Here is a 15,963-nt window from a genome sequence, read left to right as displayed (position 1 = left end):
CTGGGGTGTGGGTGGACAGGTGCATAGTCCTGTGCTGAGACTGGTAATGGTGGAAGGAAAGGCTGAGCTGGAAAGGCAAGAACTCAGCAATGTGCTTACATTAGTGCTTTTCGTTTATTTCTGACAACCGCTGTGCATCAAAGCCTATTAGTTTACATCTTTTTCTTCTCCCTTTATCATTCTAGAACCTAAAGTTGACACTCAGTGGACATACAATGTAGACTTGTGACCTCAGTGTGGTAGTGCTGAGGTGAGCCTCCCTGACTGCTCACAGGTCATAACCTAGCACACTGTGAGTCTCTTTGCTCCTTGCTGTTTATTTCACTCAGTCCAGATCAAGTCTAGACACTGAAGTTTCACTGAAGAGCACGGGGGCTGGAGAGATGGTACAGTGGTTAAGACAATTGCTGCTTTTCCCAGCACTAGGTCAGTTGGCTTAGAACCTCCTGTAACTTGAGCTCTAGGGGATCCAATGCCCTTTGCTGGCCTCTAGGCTCACCAGCCACACCCATGGCATATACTCACACCGACACATAGAAATGCACTTAAGTTTTAGGAAGAAAAGAGATCAGGGATGGTGTCCTGGAACTCCAGCATCTGTGGGCCTGCAGGGTCAGGAGCATCCATCTGTATTTCTTCCGGAAAGTTGCATCAGGTGACCCGACCCAAGTCTCCTTATGTCCCCTATCCTGTAGCATGTGGCTGTCCCCCTCTACTGCCCTACTGTTTTGGGCTCTACCTAAATGTCAGTCTTAATTTGTAACCGTGACTTCACGCTGAACATTTGAAAACTGCAGACTACAGGATTGGCTTTAAACAGAACTGTCAAGTATGTAGGGTTTGATGGTGAAGACAGAGGCAAGAGGACCCAGACTACGAGGCTGCTCTCAGCTGTAGAGCAAGTTGTAGGTCAGCCTGGGCAATGTGAAACTGTGTCCGCTGCCCCAAGGTAGGAAGGCTGTGAGTGTGCCTAGGGGGCTTCCTCTTGGTCACTGTCTGCCCCCAGTTCCCATTTAGAAAGCGCCCACTACGTGTGTTCATGAGGATGTAATTACAACTTTCCTGACTCACTTCCTAGTATGGTTCTTGAGATTTACAGGAATGGGTTTGCAGGCTCACCTGTCCACCAGCGTCCTTTATACAGTGCATCTAGCATGAGAAGTTTTCAAATGATTGTTCTGTGCAGTAAAATGCTATCAGTGGAAAGTGCCACTAATTAATGAGTGCCTCGTGTTTATTATGTTTTACCATTAATATAATATATAACTACCCTGAAGGCAGAGGGAGATTTTTTTTTTACTTTTACTCTTGGCCATCTCTGTGGAAAACATTAAAACCCCAGCTCTTTCTCTCCCTCCTTCTCTTACAATTCACTGTCTCACATTAAGCTCTTTAAGGTCCCGTTTCCTCAGGTGAGAGGCACCATTTAAGAATGAATGCCTGCCGAGGGGTGTGCCAGCTCACAGCCTGCCCTCCTTAGGGAATGTTGACATTCAGACAGGAGTTGGGCACCTTGGACTCAGCTCCTCATTCAAGTGATTTTTTTTTTTCTTAATTTGTGGTGTGTGGCTGTGGGGGGGGGGGGGAGGCTGGGGGAAGGGGCACATATCTGGAAGTCAGAGTACAACTCTGTGGAGCCAGCTCTTTCCTCCCTCCTTTATGTGAGCTTGTGTTCTCAGGCTGTGCAGAAGCTTTTCCTCACTGAGTCAGTCATCTCACCTGCGCCATGCCCAGCTTCCCTGCCCAGCTTTTGAGGGAAGTGTCCTGGAAAGTGAGTGCTTATTCCTGTCCTCTTAAAGATAGCAGGGCTGGGGGATTTCATATCCGGGAGCCTAGTGTAGGTGCTTTTCAATGCTGTCTGACCCATGCTTCCGCCGTGGAGGTAGTCTGTGCTCTTGTTTAGTGCAGAACCCCCAAACCCTGCCTTAAGCATCTTGAGTCATCCACTTCTCTTTAGCAGCTGGAAAACTCTGACCTGTCTCTGGAATTACAAGGTGAGATGCCTGAGCATAGAGTTCTCAAACCGGTCTGGTCTTTTTACTACCAGGAAGTAAGTGTAGCCATAAACAGGATTTATTCTGAGCTTCAGTTCCCCTTTCTGTTAAAGGAGGAGACTTCTTGTTTGGTACTATAGGTTGGGTTTTGTTTTGTTTTGTTTTGTTTTTTGAGGGGGTGTTGTTGTTGTTGTTGTTTGTTTGTTTGTTTTTGAGACATACATTCATATAGCCCAGGTTGGACTTGAACTTTCTGTGAAACTAAAACCATGACCTCGAGCAACTGATCCCCTCATGACCTCCCTCTTGGTCTCTTTATGGCCCTGCCTCTGGCAGATACCTTCACTGCACCTCTTTGCCTCGAATCCCAGGATGGCAGCCGGTGGGTAAAGAAACAAATGTTCTGGCAGGATAACGGCAGCCATCTTTAGAAGGCGCTGTAGTGAACAGGTGGAAGTGAAATCCCCCCTGGCTCCAGAGAGTCTCTGGACACAGTGCTGTGGAGGTAGTGGGGACCACTTGGGCCTCTGGAAGTCAGTGGGCAGTACAAAGCAATCCTTTGTCTGCTTGAAGCCATGGTTAGGGCAGCACCTGCCACAGCCAGGGCTGGGTGATGGTAGCAAACCAGAGTGGAACACCAAGAAGGCCTTTGGAGTCAGCAAGGGGATCTGGTCCTACCTGTGATGCAACTCTGGGCTAAGATAGAGACTGTTGTGTGAACTGCAAGAGAATCCAGAAATTTCTGTTCCAAGTTAAGCTAGTATGTTAATTATAAACTCCACAGCAACTGTTGAGTAGTCCTCTGAATGGAGAGATGTGTAGGTGGGTGCCTCCCTCTCTTCCCTTAACTTTTTCATGGTGTTCTAAATCTGGGTACCATTTGGTTTATTTTTAATGAGTGGAAGAAAGAGATTGAGCTTGCTGGGAATCCTTACGGCAGGGGGCTATAGAGCACTCAGGTTCTGTTGGAGGGGCCTGGGTTCCCTGGCACCAAAAGGGGCCTTCAAGTGGCACTGGGGAGGAAGCTGCATGACAGCCCTCTGCCAAGAGGGTCTTCTTGGGAAGGGCAGGTTGAGATTGCAGCTCACACCGCACAGATCAATTGCCTTTGAAGTATGATAAGAGTCTTAGGAGTGAGTATGTGATGTTGTACACCAAGCCTTTGAGAATGTGCTGGGAAGGGAGCTGGAGTCATTCTCATGGGCTCTAAGGTCTAGATACAGATATAGGTAATGTGCCTGTTTCTGGCTGCGGAGAATGTGAGAATGGGCGCTTGCCTTTTGTCTATGTTCACTACGCTCCTATCGCCTACGGCAGTGTGGTTGCAGATGGCTAGGGCAGCCATGGATGACTTGTTGCTTTTCCTTAACACTTCATGTCTTGAAATTCCAGCGACCCAAGGAGCCATTGAGTCTGACCTGCAAGGAGGAAAGTTGGGCTCTCAGGACGGAGGCCTTTGGTTGGCATTGTGCCTTCAGTCTATCGCGCCAGTTGACAGATTGTTTGCGCACTTTGTCTTTAACTGGTATGACATACCGACTTGGCTTTTTGGTGTAGGTACCCCATGGTGGTTTGAGAATATGTGTTGCTGTAGATGTCCTTGAGGCTCCATGTTTTCCTCAGATGGTCATTTTTCAACTTCTCAGCTTAGTGATACTCCTCCATCCTTGGGTGTGTGGAGAAGGGGTGACTTCTTTTTAAAGACATATTATTAGTTATGTGGATGTGTGTATATATCTGTGTGTGGGTCTTTGCAGTTGCCTATTGAGGCTAGGAGAGGGCATCAGATCCCCTGCAGCTAGAGTTATAGATGCTGGTGAACTGCCTATTGTAGGTGTTGGGAACCTAACGCAGGTCTTCTGCATAAGCAGTACATGCTGTTAACCTCTAAGCCAGCATTCAAGCTGCAAGAAAGGGGTATTTCAAGAATAGGCCAAATATTCAAACTCCTAGCTATGCCTGTCTGTATAAATTTCTGAGGAGTGGAGGGTTAGTGTTTAGGGGTGTATGTGTGTGTGTGTGTGTGTGTGTGTGTGTGTGTCTGTGTGTGTGTGTGTGTGTGGTGTGTGTGTCTGTGTGTGTGTCTGTGTGTGTGTGTTCCATTTGCAAACAAGCCAAGGGCAAGGATGCCTGGAACAACTAGCATATTCCTAACAACTTATTAAGCTTCACCTAAATACAGTGTCCAGCTTTGCTGGGCTCTGGCTCTTATGAATTCTGCTTTTTCTTTCCTTTCTGCAGCCCACCCCTCATCGAGATAGCTCTGATTAGAGACATGGTAGGATTATTACTAATTCTTTTATGTTCTTGTCCAAAGCTTATTCTAGAATTTCATAAGACAAAGGGTTACCTAGGTGGGATTATAGGGAGACTTGTGTGTTTCCTGTCTTTTGTTGTAAAGCACGCAATCAAAATGTGGTGGGTTTTTTTTTTTTTTTGCCCAAACTATATTTCTATAAGCAACTTAATTTGTAACGGAAACATAAGTAAACACTGACATCTGTTTAGTAAGCTCAGTAGAAACTGTTGTCTATGTCCATTTACTGCCCCTCTCTTGCTTCCACCCCATTGTCAGCATCCCACCCCTTAACTTCCTTCGCACACACTGATTTCCAGTGTTGGGACTTTGGTGTAAGCTAACTCTTGTGTTATTAGGGATGTCTGAACTTGTATCACTATCCACTAGACTTTCTTCCTGTCCTGTAGGTGCAATAAGTTCAATTGACTTTGACTCTGTTAGGCTTCCGATTCTGCATAGACATCCCTGGGAATCTTTTGTAGGGAACCCAAGGATGACATTTTATAACAAGTCTCTTATGCCCTATGTGATTCATAGCTAGGATTCTTTCTTTGCACTTCCTCACGGTTACCTTCTCCCTTTCTTGTAGGTAGTTTAAGCCAATTCACATATTCTGTATTCTATCTAAGCACTTCCATAATGCCACCATTGAACGGAATGGCTCTGCTGTTTGATGAATGAGGTTTATAATGTCTAAAAACCTCAATTCCCAGAACTGTGGCTGCTGTTGCTGCTGCTGCTGCTGGAAGTTAGGCTTTCAGCTGGGGTATCTGGTTGTTCTTGGCCTCTGAAGGATGTGACAGTTCTTGGTAGAAAGCTGCAAGCTGAGCTGAAAGGAGGCAGAAGCAATTCTTTACTGACTCCTTGTTATTGAAGTGTGTAACTCTGGTGTAAAAGGCACAGTCACTGCAGGAAATGTCTAGATTCAACACTGCCCTTGTTAGACTCCCCTTGCTTCCTCATTTGAGTGGCAGGTGGTCCAGGAGGCTGCATAACCCTCTCTGATGGAGATAACAACAGTAGTCAGTCCAGCGCTTGTCTTTAGTAGGTGTGTTGACTGCTGTTTGGTGGGGTTGATGAAAAGTTACTGTTTTCTACCAATGACAGTCATTCTTCTTTGTTTGAAGACAGTTGAGTATTTTTGAAAAGATATACTTATTAGTTTGCATATATCTTTATGTGAAGAGTTATTGGTGTTTTGCAATTAGCATTATTTTAGAAAATTAACACAGCAACTTGCATTAAATAGAGGCTCTGTCTCCTTGTCATAGTGAGAGTGTTTATACCTATTATAAGCTGGCATCATCTATACTATGATTAGCTTTTTAAAGCACATTAATCCTCACGGTGGCTCTAAATTAGGTCAGCATTATTGTCTGCAGTATATGTAAAGGACGAAAGAGTTGAGTTTGGCCTGACAGTTGGGATTTAATAATTCTAGGATGTTTGTCCTTAGACACCTCTAACAAATAAATTGGTTTGATTTTATTTCATGTGTACGAGTTAAGTGTTTGCCTGCCTGTGCATTTATGTACCGCTTGTGTGTCAGGTGTCCACAGAGGTCAGAGGAAGGCATCAGACCCCCTGGAACTGGAGTTACAGGTAGTTGTGAGCTACCTTGTGGGTGTTGGGAAGGAGCCTGGGTCATCTCCAAGCACAGCCAGTGCTCTTAATCACTGAGCCATCTCTCCTGCCCCCACTCAAACATCCCAGGTTGAATAGGTTTTCCTGGTAGGATTTTATTCTCAAGTTGTCTTTCTTGTTTATATTTACTTCCTGTTCATCCTTACGAAAGAAACAGAGAGGATGTAAGCTTGCCCACAGATAAGTTTATGTTCCTTAACCTACTAGCTAAACACTAACTACAAAACAAAGCACATTGTTAAAAGGTAGCAAGAGACAGTGCTCCTTTCATTGAAAAGATCATTAGACAACTGTTGTCAGTTGCATGCTTTGAAAACAGTGTGCATGTGCACGCACACATGTGCCTTTAACTTTTCCTGGCTTCCCTCTGCTTATAGGTGTGCACAAGCACCTCTTACCCTCTACAGTAAATGCGTATTAAAATTGCTAAGCTGCAAAATTACAACTGCAACACAAGTGTTCAGAATTAAGAGATGTATTTACCCACTGAAGTTATGGAACACTGCCAGTGTGTTGCCAGAAGCCCGAAGCTGCCATTACTCAGCTGCTAAGTGTATGTGTATCCCATAGCTGCTTATTAAAGAGCGGAGTCCAGGACTTGGAGTGGCCTGTCTTAGACCTATTTCACTATGAGGCAATTCATCTGCTATATATGTAGGGCTTTATCATGTAGCATGTGGTGAACTGCTTTAGATGATCTTAATTGGTATAAACTCCATCCCCACCTGCCTCTCAAGTGCTGGGATTACAGGTGTGCGCTGCCACCACCTGGCTCCATGCTGGAATTTTGAACTCACTTGGTTTGGTGCATGTAGCCACAGCTACTTTGAGTCCGCACGTTCAGTATTCATGTCGTGTCCAGAGTTAAGCATCCTCTGGATCTTACATTCTTCCTGCCCTCTCTTCTGGGGATGCTCTCTCAGCCTCATAGGGATGCCTCACGGCTGTGCACTCAGAGTCTCTTATCCTCAGCATTGAACAGTTAGTTGTGTCTGCACTAACCTCTGCCCGCTGCAGTGAGACATTCCTCTGAGCAAGGTAAAAGCAGCTGGATCTGTGGACAGAAACATGAGTATTTAGAAGGCAGTTTGACAACATGAAAGCAAAGCAGCATCTGTAGATTCTGCTGTAGGGCCTATGGTTTCCCTAGGGCCTATGGATTCCGCGTGCGTTTTGACCATGTTGATAGTGTTAGGCATGGATTCCCTTCTGTAAAGCAGGCCTCGAATCTGATCTAGAGTGTAGCTGTTTAAACAGCCATGCCACTGTTACACCCGTGGACACATCGGTATCGTAGGATGGAGGGTTCAATGTTGGCAAGACTGTTGATAACTTTTTTCCCCCAGCCGCCTGCGTGGCATCTGTTTCCTCTATCCAGATGCACCTTTCTGCTATTCTGTCTGTCCATCCTCCTCCCACATTCTCCTGATCACCTTCACTGTCTTCCATTAACCATGATTCTGTGAAATCAACTTGCATAACTTCCATGTTTAGGTGAGAACCTGCAATGTTTGTCATTTTGTATCTGATTTGTTCACCTAATATTAATTAATATATATGTCCTGCATATAAAGCTCATCTCTATTGCCCTACACCACAGAATTCCATACTTTTTATGACTGAATAATACTTTACTATGTGTGTATACCGAATTAACATTATCTATTCACCCATAATTGGATGCTTAGTTTGACCCATATCTTGGCTATTGTATGTGTTTGAATATATATCATCCCATTTGAGTGCACACATGTCAGCTCTGTGGGTACACTAGTGCCCTAGGCCATGGGTGACTCTAGTGGTGGTGGTGTGGTACAGTTTTGCTGGGGGTGGGCCTCTTTACCTGCAAGCCTGGCTTTCAGGTAGCCACTTGCTGTGTGTCAGCTTTTATGATGGACAGACCTATCTGTTTCCTGGAATCAGCCTGGATTTCAGCCTTTCCTTTTGGCCCTAGGCCCTGAGCAACTATTAGTTAGGTGCTGCAGCCACCCGTGTACTTATGGTGGAAAGAGAGAAGAGGTTCAGGATGGAGATCACTGCGGCTTCTAGCTTCCAAGGCAGTGCACCTGTTATATGACATGGCAGAGAACTGGACTGATTTCCCCAGAGGGAAATCCTTTCGTTTCCTGGCTGGGTACAAACACGAATGTGTTTTGGACCTTAGTGAAGAATGGTATTTAAAGTTAGGAACATTTTGTGGATGGGAGAAGCGTTTCTCACTGTTTTGGGTAGAATGATTTCATGCACTCCCGTTGCTTTTAAGAATATGCCTCTTTCCTACTCACGTTTGGGCCTGTATAGTAATCCTGCAGAATTCTCTCTGTTTAGATATGTACATGTATGTCTTTATAGGTTTGGGGACCTTTGAGAATATGTGTGTACTATAGGCATATATGGTACATAGTATAGCTAGGATCTATATTGCTAGTATTTAGAAATATATAAAACTGAATCAAACACACACATTAAATGTAAAAATTTTAAGAATAGAAAAATCTAAAGAGGAGAAGAGGGAAAAGACCACCTTAGCTCATTGCAGAAAATAAAGTAAGTGACTGAGGTAGAGACAATGTCTCTGAAAACAACTATTACAATTTCAGTTGATATCAGACGTGTGTGTGTGTGTGTGTGTGTGTGTGTGTTATGAGTATACATACATGTGTGTGTATCTATACAAGTGGAGGCCAGAGGTTGACATGTTATGAGTCTTCCTCTGTCATTCTCCATTTTATTGTTTAGAGACAGGGTCTCTGTGATTCCAGCACACTGAGACAGCTTGCATGCATCTTAGCAGATTAGGACATAGAAAAATAGAGCCCAGGCCTGAAGAAGGGCAGGGGTGTGACCCTCAGTGCCTGCCCTTTGGAAATCTACATCCCCTTCCTCTGTCTAGGCCTCACTATCAAACACTGCACAAGCTCCTGAAGCAGCCTCACAATTAGGGCCCTGTGTTCATACCTGTGAGCCTATGAGTGCAGTTCCTATTAAAGCTGTAGCAAGTGTCCATAGGGAAGCTTGCTATGAAAACTGCAGCAGGGAGACAGTGGTCGGAGCTCTGAGACAGGGGAATGAACCTGAAGGTGATCATATATGGCGCGTTTGCAGACCTAAAGTGTACTATGCAAGCTTTGTACCCCCAGTGTGGATCACAACATCCCCATAGGATTGGGGTACCCGTGACTGAGCATTCAAGGTGCTGGAGACTGGGAACATCTGGCTGCTAGCTTATGGTCTGCCCTGTCCAGCCTTGAAGAACAAGGCAGCACAGGACAGCCGTGGCTTTCTGCCCACACAGCAGAACCTGAGGCTGCTAGATGAAGAGACGGCGCACAGTGACCCACAGACACTGATCTAAATGGTTGGTGCCTGGCCAAAGCAGCCACATGATCGGCCTCCTTAGAGGGAACCTGCCCTCTTTTTAATCACCCTCTCCTTTTTTGATGATATTAAAAATTTTTTTTTTCTGTAGAGACTGTTTTGATGCTGATTAGACCAATTGTTTTAAATATTTACTCACTACTTTATACATTCTGCTTCTGGGCATTTTCCTTTTCCTTTGTCTTTTACCTTCCCCTTCCATTTCTTCTAGTAACAGCTGATTTCTTTGTTTTGCTATTTTTTTTCTTGAGACAGAGTTTCACCACAGAGCCCATGCTGGCCTCAGCCTGCAGAGTGTTGGGCTTCAGGCCTGCCCCACCACACCTAGCTCTAATACTTGCCTTTAAACTCTCTCTTCTGTCTTTTCTTTTGGTTTTATTCTTTCATTCTTCCATTAGACACCTTTGTCTGTTTTTTTCTACCCTCATCTTTCCTGCTTTTAGTTTTTTCTTTTTTTATGTTTGTTTCATTTTTCCTAGATCTCCTCCCGTCTCTGTTCCTTGCTTCCTCCTATTACATTCCCTCCTATCTTTATTTTTTCTAGTATTGCTCTTCAGTATTGTTTTCATTTTCTCTTCTTCCTGTTCTTACTGTGTAGTATCTTCTTAGTTCACATGCTGCTGTCTCCTCCATCTTAGTTCACATGCTGCAGTCTCCTCCATCTTAGTTCACATGCTGCTGTCTCCTCCATCTTAGTTCACATGCTGCTGTCTCCTCATCTTAGTTCACATGCTGCTGTCTCCTCCATCTTAGTTCCTATGCTGCTGTCTCCTCCATCTTAGTTCACATGCTGTTGTCTCCCCCATCCCCATGTTACTGGCGGTGTAATTAGGCCACTTACAGCTGCTTCTGGAGATAGTTTAGCTCTCTCTGAGTGATGCAGGGGAATCATGCCTGGTGCATTGAGAACACTGGCTGAGAGTTTACCTACCAAAGGACAGTTGTGAGAAATTGTACCTCAAACCTGTTACAGGGTAGTTCTTCCTCAATTTTGGCAAGTAACTCAACTGACAGAATCTGGGAAATTAAAATTTCAAAAACAATAGGTTGGCCCCAGATGCTTAAATCCCAATTCAGAAAAACAAGAAATATGGGGGCACGGAGCTAAGGCGACACAAGTCCTTTAAAAGTTCAAAATTCTACAGCAGTCAAATCCAGTGATCGTGAAGTGGACGAAGTGCAAAGAATTCAAAAGATTGATGATGAGAGTGATCAGCAAGTTCAAGAAGAACATGAGCAAGCACCGGAACAGACTCAAAGCAAATGCAAGTGCATAGCTGAATGAAACTGGGAAGACAGTATGGTATGAAAAGGGATGGGGTTGGCTGGAGAGATGGCCCAGGGTTAAGAGCACTTAATATTGTTCCAGAGGAGCTGGTTAGGTTCCCAGCATCCACAAAGTGGTCAGCAACCTCCTTAACTCCTGTTCCAGGGGATCCTGTACCCTCTTCAGGTCCCTCTCACACTCCTGGCTTCCACAGACATACATGCAAGCAAATACCCATATACATAAAAAAATTAATTAAAAGGTGATTCAGGATCTGGGGATATATATAGCTTAGTGGGTGAAGTCCTAGACTCACCTGCACCAGTCCCTTGGTTGGATCTGTGGCTCTGTATAAGCCAGGTATGGAGGTGTCCACCTGTAATCCAAGCACTTGGGAGTGAGAGATGGGAAGATCCGAAGTTCAAAGTCATCCTTGTGTACATAGAGACAGAGTTCAAGAACAGGCTGGGCTGGAGATAACTGCCTCAGATTTTTGAGAAAAAAAAAATGATTAAAAAAAATTTTGAAAAGAACTAAAATTCCTGGAAAAAAGTCAAATTGAACAGTTGGAAACGAGAAGCTGAGTGAGTTAAACAAAAAGCTCAATTGAGAGTCACACTTACCAACTAGATCAAGTGGAGGCAGGATATCAGGGAACAGCAACAGCGAAGAGGCGTCACAACATCCACACAGCCATAGAGGGACACTGGAGGATTATAGAGCTATAAGAAGACATCTGGGATGCCATCAAAGGGTCAGATTTATGAGCTGTGGATCTACTAAGAGAAGATGTACAAGTTAAAGGCATGCAACATATTCCAAATTCTTGAGGAGAAGTAGACACCTAGGGGAGACTTTTAAGACCTGACCACAAAAGAATCTCTAGATCATGTTGTAAAACAGCAATTGTATAGACCATCAGCATCAGCAGCTGCTGAAAGCTGCAAGGGGAAGATGACAAGTCACATATAAAGGGACCCTTCTCCTCAAATACAAGAAATGTGAAAGGCAAACACACCAATAATAGCAGATTTCTCTTAGGAACCCAAAAGCAGGAGCACATAGAATAACCTACTTCAGGCCCTGAAAGAAAGTAACATTCCTGATCCAGAAAGACTGTCCTCAGAACTAAATGAGGAATAAAGACATCACATAATCAACACGAATCAAAAGAATTTACAGTCAGTATGCCTGAAAGGCATAAGACAGAGGAGGTAAACACAGGCATAGGTATGGGATTTGGATTTACGAGACTCAATTGTTCTTTGCCTGTAAGAAACTCACCTTGTTGGCCAAGGTAAACCCAACATGAAAGAGATAGGGTGGGGAAATAAAAGAGGTTACAAGCCAGTGGGGTCTGAAAGCAAACAGGTGTACTAGTTTTCTGGTCAGGCCGACTCCAACCCATTGTTAGGAAAGACAGTGAGGGTCACTTCATGAAGAAAACTATCCATCAGAATGACCTGAGTGTTATAAACGTGTGCACTGAACATTGGCACACCAGGCTTCTAAAGCAAACACGACTGAACATAAAGGTTCAGATGGACCCCAATACAGTAAAGAGGATGACCTCAATACCCCACTTTAACTAGGTCCCCCAGGCCACATCCCAAAGCATCAAAGAAATAACCAGGTTTAAACAGCATGCATTGTGAATCAAGTGGGCTTCCACTACATCTACAGCTTCAGAATGTACATTCTCAGCAATTCATAGAACTTTCTCCAAATAGGTCATATTTTAGGACACAAAGGAAGTCTGAATAAATAGAAGAAAATCAAAACATCTTATATTTTATCATATCATAATTAAATAAAACTAGGAATCAATGATAGAAATTATAGGGCTGGGCATGGTGGCACACACCTTTAATCCCAGGACTCAGGAGGCAGAGGCAGGTGGGTCCTGTGAGTTCAAGACCAGCCTGTCTATAAAGCAAGTCCAGGACAGTCAAGACTACACAGAGAAACCCTGTCTCAAAAAACAAAAACAAAAACAAAACAGGCAGTAGAAATTATAAAAATAAGTGAACATGAAGATTAAATGAAGCCTTTAAGTTATCAGTAGGTCATTGAAGAGACTGAAAAAAGAAGAAAAAACTTTCCTAGAATCAAATAAAATGAAAACAATATAACAGAACCCATGGAATATAGTGAAAGTAGCCAGAGGGATGTTTATAGCTATAAAGACCTTACACAGTCAGCAGAGGTTCAAATAGTAATCCAAAAGAGAATACTAAGACAAGAGATGTGGTTAATGAAATAGAAAGGAAAAGAACAATACAAAGAATTAGTGTAACAGAGTGGGTCCTTTGAAAGAACAGACCAGATTATCAAACCTATAGCCATACTAACCAAAAGTTGCATGAAGACACAACACAAGTAGAGGTGACAAAACCCTCCGTGATCATTTCAGAAGATGCCTTTGGTGGCCATCCAACATCTCGTCAACATAGTAGCTGTGAAGAGACTAGGAGTGAAAGAATCATGGTGCCACATGGTGGGGGGGGGGGGGAAGCAAGCATTTTAAGAAAAGAAGAACTCAAACAATAATGTGTTTGCTGGTGGTATGATCCTACACCTCAAAGACTCCAATGATTTCACTCGAATTCTTTTTATTCCCCCCCCACCCCCCACCCCCCAAGCCAGGGTTTCTCCGTGTAGCTTTGGCTGGTCTGCTTTGTAGACCAGGCTGGACTTGAACTCACAGAGATCTGTCTGCCTCTGCCTCCCGGATTGCAGAGATAACTGACATGTGCCACCGTGCCAGGCTTCACTAGAATTCTTTTGATTTTTAGAGAACATTTTTAGAAACATTTCAGGGTATAAATTAAATTTGTTTCCTACACAAATGACAAACTAAGCCAGAATTAGGAAAAGGATCCCACTCACAACAGCCACCCCACCCCTGCCAAAGAGTAGCACTAATCAGAGATGTGAAAGACTTTTGAGGTTGTTACTTTAATTCCATTTCTCCCTTCCTTTTTCTCCCTCCAAACCATCCGCTGTACCCCTGCCTGCTGTCCTTCAAATTCCTGGCCTCCTTTTTTATCAGTTGTTACTGCATGCATATATGCATTTGTATATGCATAATATTCCTAAATACAACCTTTTGAGTCCATATAGTGTTACTTGTATCAGCGCTGAGCATTGGCACAGAATAACCAGATGGTGTGCTCTTCCCTGGGTAACACCGCCTTTCCCGCTCCTGGCTTTACTCAGTTGCCTGTAGTTTTTTGTGTAGGGTTGAGCCCTTGTGGGCTGCTCTCATCTAGTTTGTCATGTTCATTGGTGTCATCTTTGTTCAGCTCATGTTTGGATGGTCATGTTGGTGACACTTCATGGGTGTAGCATCTGGTGTTACTGGGAGGCACAATCTCAGCAAAGTACCTGGTCCCTTGCCTCTTACGACCTTTCTGCCTTTCAAACATACATATGTATGTACGTACATATATGTACCCCCCCACAAACGTGCCACATTTTCAGATCTGTTCATTGGATGATGTGTGTCAAAATGGTTCCATGATCTGGCTATTATGAATAGGGCTTCAATTAATAGAGCCATCCATGCAGGTTCTCTCTACTGCCTGCTGCGCTTGGCTCTTTGGCATGCACATCCAAAGTAGCACTGCTGCATAATGTGCACGTTCTAGTTTTAGGTTTTTGTGAAGCCTCCTCAGTTGCTGAACTAACTTACATTCCCACCAGCAGTATCTACGTGCCCTTGCCCAGCCTGTCTGGCATGTTTATTGTTGTCCCAATGCCAGCCATTCTGACCAGGTTGGCATGGTCTCGGTGTAGACGTGATTGGCAGTTTTCCTGATGGCTAAAGTTAAAACTTTTTCATTTATTCATTGGCCACTTGAACTACTTCTTTGAGAAATGACTGTTAGTTCATTCACCTATTTATTAACTGCATCATTTATTCACCCATCTATTCGCTGCATTATTTATTTTTCTTGCATTTAATTTTTAAAATTTGTTATGCATTTTGTGTAATTAACCCTCGGTCAGATGAACCCTTGGTAAAGGGCTTCCCTTGTTCTGTGGATGAGCCTTTGCTGGTTTTGTTTGACTGGTTTTTGTCACACAGATGCCCTTTAGTTAGATCCAATTCCACTCTATTTTCTGAAGAAACTTTAGTTTTTGTCTGAAAGACACTGCCCACACTTACATCATAAAGTATCTCCCTCCATATGTTTACCTGTAGTGGTACCACACCTGTGAGTCTGACATGAAGATCTTTGAACCATTTGTTAAGGGTTTTTGTTTTGTTTTGTTTGTGTGTTTGTTTTTGAGTAAGGGTCACATGTAGCCCAGGTTGGCCCCTTCATTATACAACAGAAAATGACCTTGAATTCCTGATTTGTCTGCCTCTGCTTCCTAAGTCCTGGGACTACAGGAATGTGCCACTACACTAGATTAAACCGTTGTTGTTGTTTTGTTTTGTTTTTATTTTTGCTTTTTTTTTTTTTTAAATAGGGCATTAGGTAGGGATATTGTTTCAGTTGTCTACCACTTGTTTAAAAAACCTCTGTTCTCCACTCTATGCTTTCAGAACCTTTATTAAAAACTCAGATGGCTGTTGCTGTGTGGTTTATTTATAAGCCCCCAATTCTACATAGCTATGCATGTCTGTTTTCTGTATCACTGATTTTTTGTTATTACAACTCAACAGCATAATTTGAAGTCAGATGCTACAGAGCTTTTAGTGTTGCTGTTTTTGGGTCCACGCGTGTACGTGTGATAGATTAGCCATGTAGAAGAAAATGGAGCTGGAGAGTCTTATGTTAAGTAAAACATGCCAAACTCAGAGAGACAAGTAGCATGTGTTTTCTCTCATGTGGTATCTCAGTAATAGAAAAAAAAAAGTGACACAATGAAGGAAGATTTAGGGAAAGGACAGTGATGTAGGGAGAGGCATGATAAATACACACAATGAGAATAAATATGATTAATCTCATATACAGGTCTGAAAATACTGATGAATCCCCAAAGTGTGATAGCTCTATAAACCTACAGTTTCATGGTTCTCTTTATGAAGTAAGACTGCCCTGGATGACATCACTATGGCTCATCTTCATTGTCAACAGCTGGGTCTAGAACTCATCTGGGAGTATTTTGGGGTGTTTCTGAGATTTAACTGAGGATGGAGGACCTACCTTAAGTGTGGGAGATAACATACTATAGGTTGGGGTCCTAGACCCAATAAAAAGGGATCAGGAAGAAAGCCCGCAGAGTGGAGCATTCCAGGCTCTCTTCCAGGTGTCAGAATGTGAGGATTTACACCGCTCACTCCTTTCCCATGATGCACGGTGCCCTTTTAGCTATGGGCTAAAATAAATCATCTTCCCCTCCTGGTCAGGTGTTTGTTCATGCCCCGG

At 43.6% G+C, this 15,963-nt stretch overlaps 1 protein-coding gene across 2 annotated transcripts in view; it reads left to right on the top strand.

Annotated features, from left to right (window-relative positions):
* Window positions 1–15,963, top strand: part of HERC3 (HECT and RLD domain containing E3 ubiquitin protein ligase 3) — a 92,543-nt gene that overhangs the window by 13,702 nt on the left and 62,878 nt on the right. The window contains exon 1 of one of the 2 annotated variants that reach the window (XM_084786981.1): window positions 15,697–15,854. The exons of the other annotated variant lie outside the window; for it this stretch is intronic. The gene's annotated coding sequence lies outside the window, so the exon portion shown is untranslated. Of the gene's footprint in view, window positions 1–15,696; window positions 15,855–15,963 lie in introns of those variants that run through there. 2 annotated transcript variants of the gene reach the window in all.

The sequence above is a fragment of the Acomys minous genome (assembly GCF_964271855.1).
Source record: "Acomys minous genome assembly, chromosome: 6".
In the NCBI taxonomy this organism is placed as follows: domain Eukaryota; kingdom Metazoa; phylum Chordata; class Mammalia; order Rodentia; family Muridae; genus Acomys; species Acomys minous.
This window is presented reverse-complemented; position numbering and strand designations above follow the sequence as displayed.